This window comes from Oreochromis niloticus, linkage group LG2 (genome assembly GCF_001858045.2).
Source record: "Oreochromis niloticus isolate F11D_XX linkage group LG2, O_niloticus_UMD_NMBU, whole genome shotgun sequence".
Lineage (NCBI taxonomy): Eukaryota > Metazoa > Chordata > Actinopteri > Cichliformes > Cichlidae > Oreochromis > Oreochromis niloticus.
Window position 1 is genome coordinate 15,980,699 of NC_031966.2, and position 14,197 is coordinate 15,994,895.

Below are 14,197 nucleotides of genomic sequence, written 5' to 3' on the forward strand. Positions count from 1 at the left end.
ATATGTATATATATATATGTATATATATATGTATATATATATGTGTATGTATATATATGTATGTATGTATCCATCTGGCTCACTGGAAACACTACCTCCATAACTACACTTCTCTAGATTCTCTCACGGACATTTTATGATTACTGTTGTGATATCACTTGGATTCTTGGACTGGAATTGCACAGTTCTGATATGTCCAAATAACCAAGGTTATTAGATTATTAGATTCATTTTATTTATTTAATTATTCTTTATTTGAGCTCAGGCCAAGTCTCTGATATTTGAATGAAATACATGATCTAATCAGCAACCAGCAAAGGAAAGCAACAAACCTGGCAAGTGCAATGAGAACACTTTGTGAGCTCTGTCCAGCATCTTTCACCTCTGTCTACTCCCATGCTTACTGTATATTGTAATAATTGTATACAGAGCATCCAGGAAGTATTCACAGTGCTTCACTTCTTCCACATTTTGTCATGTTACAGCCTTATTCAAAAGTGATTAAATTATTTTTTTCTCCTCAAAATTCTATGAAGAATAACCCATAATGACATGATAAGCAAAGGTTTGCTTGAAATGTATTAAAATTTATTAAAACTTAAAAAAAACATAACATGTACTAAGGAGTGCTAAAAGTTGAAATGTGGTGTTCAAAGAAGAAAAAGAATTTGTGGCGCTACAAAGTTTGTCTAATCTGCTGTACAATAATAACAATAAAGACAGATATTGGTGCAAAAGTAAAACAATAATAAACACAAATATAAAGGTAATAGTAATGTATGATAACAGCAGAATTAATCAGACTACTCACTTTGTGAGTTATAAACATACAGTGCTGTTTTATGTGGACAGACAGGCAGACTTTAGTACTTTAGCTACACTTTATTCATAATCAAATATGTAACATTTTTTATGACACAGAATATAACATACAACAACTTAAGACACTAACAAAATCGCATAATGATTATATATATGAACAAATTAACAATGTAATTTTGTATGTTACAGAGAGCCAAATATCCTGCTGTCAGTCACCCATCTGCAGCTTGTGTGTATTGCAAAACTAAATCCATTACAAGGGTTTCTTTATTATTCTGGGTCAAATCCTGGATGTGGTGAAAAAAAAAGATGGGTCTCTATGCTCCATATCTGTGCATTCTAAAGTTAAGAAAACAAAGCAAAGCAAGAAAAACTTTCAGTCTCTGGATAAAATAAGAACTGCGATCACGATCACACAGAGAGCCAACAGCATCCCAAGCACAATGACAACTGGGTCCCACTTTTTTCCTGAAATCACACAAAGATGATTTAAATTGATTAATTATCGTAAATGATATTTAGAGTTTGCAGAAGGAAAATATTATTAAATGTACTTAAAGATAGAATTTGAATAATTTTAACAAAAGTGCATTTCACTAATTAATAACATTTTAAGTCACTATCAGAGAGTCATGTAATAACATTTGATAACTGTGGAAAGCAAGAAATTAATCCTTTTGTTTTAAATGTATTTGGCCTTTCTTCAGGTTTAAAGGTTTTAAAGAGTTTGCACTGGTCCTGAACCAAGTCCACAAGGAACACTAACAAATTATGTTATTGTATTCACATTAATGTAAAATATAATAAGACATTTTAGTGTGTGTTCAAATTATTTATGTAGCCATAAAAACAGTACACCAATACTAACAGTCTCAATAAGGTCAATTAAAGCTTGCAAAAAAAAATTCTGCACAAGGATTTCTGCAATTAGAAGTTTAAATTCTAAATTATTAAACAAGCTAATTTAAAATGGTTATTTTGATAAAATTCTGAATACATACTTATGTCCACTTTTGTTCCTTCACCAAACAGGATCTCTCCACATGTGATCACAGCACAGTAGTACGTCCCAGCATCAGATGAGTGTGTTCTAGTTTTGGACAGACTGTAGTCACATCTCCCGTCCTCTTTATTTCTGATACTGCCATAGTAAATGATGCCTGGATGGGATTCTGATGCACCTTTAAACCAGTGCACTTTGTCTTCATCTGGACACTGATCTGGGTCATTTTTGTTCTTAGAAAGAAGTGAACACTGTACAGCTATTGTATCACCCAGATGGTCTGGAATTATTTTCACTGTGACAAATTTATGCTGGGTCTTAGGATCTGTGTGAAACACAAAAACACATGAAATTGTATCAAATGTAATAGTTTAGGTAGACATATCAACAATATAATGAATATACTTTACCATTCACTGCCAAAATTGTGCCATTAATAAAGCTAACACTGAATGATGATCCTGCTTGACAGAAGTACATTGCTTCATCTTCTTTGCTTACATTTCTTATGATAAGAGAAAGCACATTACCCACTTTTGTGGCACTGAATCTTGAGTTGTTAAACTGATGTGAAATTTGCCCAAAACTTCCTTTAGCAACTGTTTGAACCATATATCCAAAATTCAGCTTAAACCAGTAAAACAACCTTGGATCACTTCCAAAGATTGCACATGTCAGAGTCACATTATCTCCAAGTTTAGCCTCAGTTAAAGAGATCTGCTGAGGAACCTCATTCATTTCAGTCACAGCTGAAGAAAAGAGACAAACAGTAACAGTTAGAACACAACAGAAAAGAAAGCATTTAAAAAGGTATATTCATCATGTAATGTAAAATATTACAAAGCCTCATGCCTCATAGTTTTGTATATTGTTTACAATTATACATCCTACAGTGCAGAAGAAATAAACTCACACAATGTACTGAGAAGAACCAAAGAAACCAGTCTTCCGATCATTGTGACACCGCAGCCTTCTCTTTATAACTGATGCTTTCCCCAAGAAGGAAGATTTAGTTACAAGCTGATCGAGGTTTACAAAGTGATTGGCTGAAACACAGAAAATGTGTTTCCTGTAAAATTTTGCAAACCATTTACTGTGAATCTCATCAGTTTCCACTGATTCTGCAGAAATAACAATATAATCTGTATTCAAGAAATGTAATTATATATACATGGAATTCCAATTAGAAAATTCAGTATAAATCTGACAGATGCTTGCATTTGCGAACAGTTTTAGTCTGTGTATAATTTCCAGTTTGTCATTTTAAGCATATGATGATAAATATGGTTTAGGTTAAGCAAAGTTCAACCAGTCTATAAAAGACATAACAAAAAGCCTGCTTTTATTACTCGTATCATTAAAATAAAATGAGAATAAAGTCTTACAGTAATAGTGGGGAGATGCCCAAAATCTAATATTTAAAGTTTTGATGCTCATATTTCTATAATATTACATTATATGTGGTGGATTTTACAATCCAGTGGCAAATGACTGAAGTTTTACATTTCTGTTCTGTGTCTGTTCAAACTGACTTGCTTTTTTCTTTTCCTTTGTTTTGTTTTTTTTTTCAGACAAACTGATAGTGGAGCTAAAAAAAAATGTAACACAAAGCTGAAAAAGAAATAAAAGGAATTAATTCAGATATTAAGAAGAATCAAAATATTGAAACCTGGTGAAAGAACAAAGATTATTTCTCAGTACAGTGTTTTTACTAATACAAATTATGTTGCCTTATACTTCTGCTTCAATGAGAATTATAATTCAATGCCATATTTTGAGTACACTTTACTTCACCTGATCCTTTTAGCTTTAGTTATTACATTTGATTGCTTTGTAAATTTAAATATGAAAGAATGGGTTAAAAGTTAAACAAGACTGACATGGATCACCTGTTATAATACAATCAGACAATTATTAACAGCGGTTTGAATAATTTCACTATTACTAAAAGAAGCATGTTGTTATTTGCTCGTGATAAAAGAAAACTTTGTTCAAAATCTTTTTGCTGTTTACACATCTTCTATTCAGATTCACTCAACTAGACTCAAACCAAATTCAATATATATTTTTAACTGAAAGACTGAAGTGAGAAACTGACACTATCAAACATCAATGACTAACAAGCATGTTCTTTTTCTTTTTTGTGACACGACATAGAAAATATAAAGAGGCCATCACAGACATACTGATTGTCTTGATAAAAACTGACTGCAGGATGTTTATAATGTGTGCAGCTTAGTGTCCTATAAATCTGTTTTGTTTCCCTCCCTGCAGGCCTTGTTGCACGTAGAATGCAAGAGTGTGTTTACCTCACTACCACACTGTGTAGACTGCTAATCCTTGGTAACTTTAATATCCACAGGTGTTGTCCCTCCAAACCTTTGGTTGGGGAATTTTTACAACTCTTGGGGTCATTTACAGTGGCTTGCAAAAGTATTCGGCCCCCTTGAACTTTTCCACATTTTGTCACATTCTTTTTAAATTAGTCACGTAGCCATAAAAACACTACACCAATACTAACAGTCTCAATAACATGAAAAGCATGCAAAATTTATTCTGCACGAAGATTTCCGCAATTAGAAGTTTAATCTTTAAATTAATAAACAAGCAAATTTAAAGTGATTGTTATTTTTAATAAAATTCTCAATACAATGCACATGTCAGAGTCACATTATCTCCAAGTTTAGCCTCAGTTAAAGAGATCTGCTGAGGAACCTCATTCATTTCAGTTAAAGGTGAAGAAACGAGACAAAACAGTAACAGTTAGAACACGACAGAAAAACTGATTTTAAAAAGGTATATTCATCATGTAATATAAAATATGACAAAGCCTCATGTCTCATGTATTTTGTTTCATAATGTTTACAATGAAGTAAACTCACACAATGTACTTAGAAGAATCAAAGAAACCAGTCTTCCGATCATTGTGCTACCTCAGTCTTCTCTTGTATAACTGATATCCTGTGATATGAAGCTGATCAAGGTTTACAAAGTGGAAATCACAGTGATTGGTTGAAACACAGAAAATATACTTCCTGTTGTATAGGAATTTCTTTCACTTATGTATTAATCACATTATTTTATTGTAATGCCTTGGTGCCACTGGATTTTAACATGTCTGACACCCATACTGTAAGACAAATGGTGGGGGTCTAGTTAGGAAGTTGGGGGAAGCAGACAACTCCACAGGAAGAGTCTTTTGTCTCTTCCAGGGAGTGGTGAATCTTAAGGTGTGAAACAGCTGTGTACTGCCTTTTGTTCATGGAGAAGGTATTTAACTGAGAGCCACACTACTCTCAGTGAGACTCTGCTGACCCTGCCCCGTGGTCATGCAGGCTCTCCACCAAGCTTGGTTTTCTGTTCTTTGTGTGTTTTGATTAAAGAATGTTAGCTACCGCTCACCGCTCATCTGCAGGCTTTATTTAGTGGAAAACTTCCACAACAGAATGGCGCTGTGAGCAGGGTGGTCCGTGTGGTCGCTGAACAACGGTTCCGTGGATGGGCTGATCACCCCTGAGGGAAAAGGTACCTTTGTCCTACCAGCTGTTGAAGCAAAGGAAATGGAGGAGTCACGGAGCCGTGTGTTTCAGTCACCACCGAGACCATCAACTTTGAGGGGACTCCTGCAGATGGGTGAGTTGTAGCTAACTTGTATACAGTCATGGAGAGTTTTTGTCTGGCTGAGGGGGGGAACGCTGGCCGACTCCGGAGTTCGAGTCTCCGGGGGGAAAATCCTGGCGGTTTGAGACCCCAGGCTTGTGTTGGGTACGGTCCATCACAAGGACATTGGCTCGAGCGCGCTGTTGGGGAGAAGCCGGCCCAGACCTGTGTTCGGTCCAAGTACGTCACAGGGACAGCGACTCGGGTACACTGTCGGGGAAAATCCTGGTGGTTTGAGACCCCAGGCTTGTGTTGAGAACGGCTCATCACAAGGACAGTGGCTCGAACACGCAGTTGGGGAGAAGCCGGCCCAGGCCTGTGTTCGGTCCAAGTACGCCACAGGAACGGCGGTTCGGGTACACTGTTGGGAATCATTTCTGCGTACTACAGTGCGTGAAATGACGGTATTTTAGCACTTTTCTGCCGGTAAGGGAAGAAGGCCATTGCAGAGGACGCTCTGAATGTAAAGGGAAACTGGATCCAGTAAAGCGGCAGGCCTTCCACCAGGCGGCCAGGGACAAAACTCAATGTGTGACTGTACGTTAAGAACTGTGGGTAAAAGTATGTTGTGAGATGAAAGAGAGTGGTTGTGTGGGAAAAGTTGATGTGTGTGTAAAAACAGCGAAAAATGGGGTTCAAAATGTTGAAAATGGGGAACAAAACAAGGAAAAAAAAAAAAAAAAAGAGAGGAGTGTAGAAATGTGTGTAAAAGTTGTTTCCAACTAGCAGGAGAGGGTGGTAATGCAGGCTACCAGCTCCCCTAGTGTGGACACACAAAAATTTCTTTTTTAGCAAAATTGTTGATAAAAATAAGCAATAAAATAGGAAGAGGGTTTGGTGATTTTCAATGTAGAACAACTACAATCTCTCTGGGTTTTTAAGAAAGGGGACTTCAGAACCAGAGAGGGGAGACGTGTTTCTTTAAGCAGTGATAAGAATGATCAAAATGTCTCAGTGTGTCACTTGCAGGTGAAGAGCAGACCCTGATCAATTTTTCACGTGCAGCAGTCGGAAGAAATTATAGGTTAACATCATTAGAAACACTCAAGCCAAGTTTTGGCTGAATTGTTTTACAGCTTAACTTCCATGTGTTTGTCACCCTGAGAACACAAGCTCCAAGAATCTCTCCCTGAAGACAAGAAATGCAGTTCCAGAACAACGAGATGGATATCAGGAGCTCACAGCAGGGTCCTGAGCAGTGAAGAAAAGGTCCAGCAGCAGCAGCTGTGCAAGACAGCGACAGCAAGAAGAAAAATGGCATCATCATGACTGGATAGATGGATGTGCATTTCCAACGAGCTGCAACTTCACTGTGTGTGAATGGACCTTTGAAAAGACTGTCTGAGTTGGACATTTGCCACTTTTGGAGCAAAATGGCAAGATGAGACAGTGGAAAACACAGGACAACTGACTCTCACTGGACTGCTGCAAGGGGGAGAGATGAGATGAGACCACAGTGGAAGGAGCAGGGGAGAACATGGCTGTTTTAGTGTGGGAACTGAAATTTGGGTTTAGGAAACTGGGAAGAAAAAACGACTGCCTTGCGTGGAGAATTGAAAAGTGTCTGGAGCACCGCAAAGAGGAGAGGTACACAAAATTACACAAACAGAAAAATGCATTAATCCTACTAACACAAACACACATGCAATGAAGCTCATGAAGACCAAATAGCATTTTAAGCATGCATTGCTGTTACCATCATCTTGTCCGGTTCACTTAGTGGGTTAAGAAGTGATACATAGACTAGTGAACTAATATTATTTTGGGGAAGGATGATTGAATTATTGCAGGGGTGAACAGAATGATGCAGGGGGGTCAGATGAGTGGAGACTAATAGATTATTGAGTTTCTTGTTTCTGATGTGTGGGGGAGGTCTTATCATGACACACATCTGGTTACATGGGGGAAAACAAAACTCGTTATCTAATAGAATATTGTTGTGTGAGGTGTGACTGGTGGATGAAAGTTTTGGGGAAGTTTTGCATTTTCTTTGGTACCACTTTGAAACTGCCAATTAGTTTTGTTTTGATCTATCATTCTAAGAATATGCTTAGACAACTTCTAAAAAGAGGCCTTCATGTTTTTTGATTTTTAACAGTGCACTGAGATTTTTTTTTTGTTTGGCAATTTTCTCTTTTGAAGCAGGCCTGCAATATCGGGATCGAAAGCGCTACACAACATGTTGAACAATCGCAAGTGAGTTTCTCCAAAAATTAGAATGGGCTCGGGAGAAAGCCACTTATTTGGGACAATCAGAAAACAAGTCCCTGGCAAAAAGGATTCAGCGAGGTAATCCAGTCTAAATTCTTTTTTCTTTTTTGAAATGACGTCATTGCTGGCAGTAGAAACTTATTGCGTCACGAGGTTCTACTGTCAGCAAATAAAAATGGGGACTGACTGGACTGACAAAAGCTTTTACTGACTTGACACCAGTATGCAAGATTGCACCTCCACCTTGACCTGACAAAAGGGTGGATGTATGTATGTTTCTTTTACAGGAGCAGAAAGATGACAGCAACAGGTTGTAGGGGCTTTGGGCCGTGCTGACTTAACCTTTTAATTGTCACTTTCTGTGTCTTTGAATTTACCAGCGGTGTGTTATTCATGACCTTGTATTGTTTACAGTGCAGAGGTCACTGTGAGAAAGTGTGCATACAGATGCGCTACGCTAACATCTATTCTTCCACAGCAGAGGGCTAATCATATGATCTAATCACATGATTTACAGCAGGACACACCACTGGCTAATGTTTTCTTACGACAGGGCCTGGAGTGATGCTACTCCAGAGGAGAATCCCTGGGAATTTTTAAGAGACAATGCACGACTTCATTGTGCATGTCTAATTGTGCTAAGCTGATATAGGGCAAAAGAGGGTTTTCCGTGGAAGCTTTCATTTTAAATTGCAGTGACCGTGACATGAGGGATATGGAAGGATTGACACAGATACAGACCACGACCAGGAGAGAACGCTTCAACAGGACCAGTGAGAAGCACGGACCATCTGCAGGACAGCAGACAAACAACAGTGGGCTGCACCACTGGGCTTCCAAAGGATTGTCACGAGAAGATTTTGAACAGCAAAATCTTAAAATAAAATGAAAAGTTTCTACGTTGACGTTGAGGAAGACAACTAAGGTGTACGACGTGCTCTGCCTTAAATCTACAGCTGCGTTGGAACAGAAATCGAGGGATGGAGAGAGCGTGCCAAGCTCCAAAAGTGACAGCGCAGAGGAAGATCAGCGTTGGAATTACAACTCTGTAAATGGCACAGACACCAGGAGCCATGACAGGAACTGAGAATGACCATCTAATGCTTTTTCACTTTGCCATGCAAAGTACTTTGACACTCTGGAGAAGACCTTTCCTCTGTATCATTGTTGTTGCCATTAGCATGTGAGAGCTTAGATTGGGGGGAAGTTTAAAGATGAACAAAGGGTGGTGGGAGACCAGTGAAGTTAGGATACACAGTGTGAAACTCCTTTAAGTGTAAAATAATGTTGATGTGATATACAGAATGTCGGGAAAGAAATTCTGGTTTTAATGTGATTCTTGATTTGAGAATCAAAGGGTGGGATTGTATAGGAATTTCTTTCACTTATGTATTAATCACATTATTTTATTGTAATGCCTTGGTGCCACTGGATTTTAACATGTCTGACACCCATACTGTAAGACAAATGGTGGGGGTCTAGTTAGGAAGTTGGGGGAAGCAGACAACTCCACAGGAAGAGTCTTTTGTCTCTTCCAGGGAGTGGTGAATCTTAAGGTGTGAAACAGCTGTGTACTGCCTTTTGTTCATGGAGAAGGTATTTAACTGAGAGCCACACTACTCTCAGTGAGACTCTGCTGACCCTGCCCCGTGGTCATGCAGGCTCTCCACCAAGCTTGGTTTTCTGTTCTTTGTGTGTTTTGATTAAAGAATGTTAGCTACCGCTCACCGCTCATCTGCAGGCTTTATTTAGTGGAAAACTTCCACAACACTGTAAAAGCTAAAGAATGAAATGAAAGGAATTAACTTTGATATTTAAAAGAAAAAAAAAGATCATTTCTCAGGACAGTGTTTTTACTAAGATAAATTATGTTGAGTTATATTTCTGCTTCATTGAGAATTATAATGCAATTTCATGGTTTGATTATACTTTACTTAATCTGCTAGTTTCTATCTACATTTTAGCTTCAGTTATTACATTTGATTGTTTTGTACATTTAAAAATGAAAAAATAGGTAAAGTGAAATTAGGTCCTTGTCTGACAGTTAAAAAAAATTGATAATGATATACAAGACTGATATGGATCGCCTGTTAGCTGTACTTTTACAGAGTGATAATATAACGTTTAACAGTGGATCAATACTTTCACAATTACTAAAAGAAGCATGTTGTGATTTACTAGTGATAAACCTAATCTAATATTTTTTTTAAACTAAAAGATCGAAGTGACAAAACTTAACCTGACACTCTCAAACATCAGAGAAAGAGGCCTCCACAGATTGTCTTGATAAAAACTGACTGCAGGATGTTTGTGCAGTGTGCAGCTTAGTGTCCTATAAATCTGTTTTGTTTTTTTGTTTCCCTCCCTGCTGACCTTGTTTCATGGAAAACATGAATTTATTTTCCATTGCACTTAGAACTTGACTTTTAATCAAAATCAATTTTTTTTTCTAAGTGTTGTGGCATGGGATATGAAAAGTGAAGTCCTGTAGCGATATGCAAACATAAAACTAATGTTCTCCAGCATATCATAAACTTCAAAAACAGTCCCATCTGGGCTTCAGTAATATACAGTATTTTGATTTCCAAAGCAAACTGTTGTCTTATAGAGATCTTTAATACATATGCATGACATACGCTCACCAACCACAATATTAAAACTACTGACAGTAACACTAATGCTCCAACATGGTTTTTAATATGGACAAGCTGTGGTTAGCACACAGGAATAGAGAAAAAATAAGAACAAGCAAAGCCACATGTGAACTGCGAGATGCAAGCTGTGACTGGCTACTTCTACACTTCTGACACACACCAAGCCTGTTTACTCAGAATGCACAGGAATTTGGGCATCAACAGGACATGAATCTAGTTCACAACAGTTCGGTGCGCATGACATGGCCTCGTTTTGCTTCAGTTAATGTAGAACTGTACAAAAACAAACTTTTTAAACACACAACAACAACTTTTTCTAAGGAGGCCTGATTTAATCTTACTGTCACTTTCTCAGAATGAAGTTTGCAGACCACCAGATATTTGGTCAGACAGCCAGACACTCATGTGTAACTGAGGCGATAAGAAAAAAGACATGACAGGTATTAGAAATTAAGACAAATGTTGTCTGGTTTCTTATGAGGTGAGTGTGGGGGACTAAAAGACGATCTTTAGACCAACCAACCACACATACGGTTAAACTGTACAACCTTTGGTTTCTACACACACAAGTTAAACCAAGTCTGAGTTGGTAATTTAAACTTACAAAAAAATCTTTGTGGTCCCTTTCTTGAAAGAGAAGCATTTTACCAGATTATTGTGAGTAAATACCACACTGTGAAGGATGGCACATAAATGATTTGAGCAGGCACAATTCAGTTATGGCTTCATCACTGGAATAGCAGCAAAGTTTTTCTGCTTAAATGTTTCTTTGTGTCACTTTAGATCTTTTTAAATACTGATGTCAAGAGCATTTGTCAACTTGGTAATATTTTCAGCTACTAAGATAAGTGAGGCCATTTTAACATATACCCCAAATTTGTAAAACTTACTATACTGAGTGATAATATGCATAAAATGACCAAAGAACAAGCATGAAAGGGGCACAATAGCTTTTTAGGTCCATACACCTTTTACAAACATTTAAGTGTAACCAGTGACTAAACATCACATTTTTTTTCTGTACAAGCAACAAATGAAACCACATTGCTGCAATGCAAATTCTCATAGAACTATTTTTATATCATAGGTGATGCATGTGCACATGATTTCTACAAGCAGCCAGTGTTTAAAAGTTTCATTTAGTTTTACTTGCCTTGTGGGAAAGAGTTAAAAATTAAAACACACACACAGAAACTAAAAATAAACACAAAAGAAAAAGAAGATAGCTCATGTGGATTCACACCTCATTCAGACCACGCAAACACATTGCTGCTGAATTGCTGCTGAAATGTTGCTGACTGTGAAACATCAACCTAAAGTAATGTTTAAACAATTTATTTTTAATCCACTTATTTATAATTTTACTTACATTAAAAGAAATCAGTGCAAATCATGATAAGACCGCAATTTACTATTAATATAACATCTCCTTAACAATTACAATTGATACATAAAAGTAACTACATTTATTTGGTGCTGTCTTAAAGAAGCATAACTGAGCTTTCACTCTATTTGCACCAAGCAGAGTTGGAACATTGCAGGCCCAACATGTTGGACAAGTGATAACAAACACTCCACCTGCTGGTGAGTCATAAATTCTTGTAACTGATAAAATCCTCATTGTTGATAATACACCATTGCTAGTGTTTTATTGAATACATGTTTGTAGAAATCGCTTTGAGCTAACATGCGATTAACCACGTGATGCCAGGCACACCTTTACATATGTGTGTTGAGGCCATTTTGGTCCTTCATTTTTACTACATTCTGTTACATCTGAGGACCTTAAAACACTTTCTTACCATTGGTTATAGCCCACTCATGTCTGAAACAATACCTCATCTGCTTTATGTGAAAATCAACTGCATCTCATCGTCACTCATAAAGCCAGAACGTTAAATTCTTGTAACTGATAAAATAATGGCTGGTGTATACCAAAAAAATGTTATAAATTGTTATAATAATTTTTATTTCTTAAAATATTTACATTTTTATTTATCTCTGCAAGTTATTTTTTGCATTCTTGAACTCTAACACACTAGATTTAAAAAAGTATCAATATTAAATTAAAAAAGTGTCACATTGCGCAGGTCTTTTACCTGGCACCTTATTGTCTTAATTTGATGCATGTGAGTAGCAATGGTTAATGGCTAGTCCTGACTCCCCCCAGTTATTGATCCCAAAATATTAAAAGTCACAACTGATAGGTTTCACTTCCAACACTGCAGGCTAACCAGTGCTTAATCTGCTGATGGATTTTATTACAAACTAAAACATTTATTTTGTTTAGACTTAATTATACCTGTAGCTTTTTTCTTCCACATTGAAGTTCTTCAGTTTTATTGGTAATAAAAGTAATTTAAAAATGTTTAATAATATTCTCTTTTTGGTTCTATCGTTTCATGAATACTAATGCAAAGTTAAAATACCAAATAATCATAACTATTGTAGCACACTAAGTAGCAACTTGATACAGATCATTTACATTAAAATCAATGCCAGTTGTCATGGTTTGTGCTGTGTGGCAGACTTGGTTAGGACCCAAACGCAGGACTCTGAGACAGAATAATTAACTAAAGGTGGCAGCTTTATTGCTGGAAAATACACGCAAATGCGGAGGATGCGACAACAACCAGGTAAAGACACAGGGGTGGAGTACACAGAGGGATAACGAGGGAATGAGACACAGGAGGAGAGGAGAGCACAGCTGGAAGTAATCAAACATGGCGAGACCAAGGGGAAGTAAACTGAAAACATTAACACAGGACACCGACTGTCAAAATAAAACATGACGTATGCACAGAGACACAGACTTGACACTGAAACACGACTGACTGGATATGAGACCTGGAACACACGGAAGACAGTGACTGAAACTAGAAGCTAGAACAACAAATATAACAGAATCAGAATACTTTATTGATCCCTAGGGGAAATTATTTTAAACAGATTAAAGTACAAGTAAGAAAAAAAGAATATGTAAGAAAAAAGAACTAAACTAAAGAGAAAAAGCAGGAGCAACTGTAACAGGCTGCACGCTGGTTGGCGCATGCGCACTTTTTTCATCCAGAGAACTAAAACCATGAATAACAATAAAACAAAGCATCCTTTTGGAAAATACTCAAGCAGTAAGACAAAGATTTGATTTATCCCAAACTTAAAATTTGTCAGAAAACAGTGCTAACCACTGTGCAACTGTGCTGCACTGTATTTTAAAATCAAAGTAAGGCTGCTTTCAAAAGATCTAGAATGAGAAGAGCTGGACAAGGTTGTGTCTCGTTAACCCAAAACATCTTTTATAATGAGACTATTTTTTGAGCATCAAAGGTGATTAACCTTTACACCTTTCAAACTTTGACATGGTCGTGGTCAGAGGGCCCGGTGGCGCCAGTGTCCGGTAGCCTCGCCTCTGTCAGTGCGCCCCAGAGTAGCTGTGGCTACAATGTAGCTTGCCATCACCAGTGTGTGAATGTGTGTGTGAATGGGTGGATGACTGAATGTAGTGTAAAGCGCTTTGGGGTCCATAGGGACTAAGTAAAGCGCTATACAAATACAGGCCATTTACCATTTTTATCATTTATGTGCACAAATCATCTTTCAAATGAAAATGCAAAAAAAACTGATAGACTTGATTATCTGTGTGTAACATCTCTTGCACTGCTTTTTACAGCTGCAACTAAAGGCCAAACATAATCTCATTCATCTTTCCAGCTAACTTCCATAAGAGAAGACGCGCTCAGTGGGTGTGACTTTTATCAACTCAGAAACTGGTTAATATTAACTAAAGTTATGAATCATAAAGTTAAACAGTGTGGCTTTGTGACTGTGAAGATAAATTCTTTCCCAC

General features: G+C 37.2%; 1 long non-coding RNA gene across 1 annotated transcript; it reads right to left on the reverse strand.

Moving 5' to 3' along the window:
* Positions 1-767: 767 nt before the first annotated feature.
* On the reverse strand, positions 768-2,840 carry LOC112842498 (uncharacterized). Its single transcript, XR_003214286.1, has 3 exons — positions 2,739-2,840; positions 1,824-2,574; positions 768-1,290 (listed from the first exon to the last, which is right to left on the reverse strand). It is a non-coding gene; the product is annotated as an uncharacterized LOC112842498 (long non-coding RNA).
* Between the last annotated feature and the right edge of the window lie 11,357 nt (positions 2,841-14,197).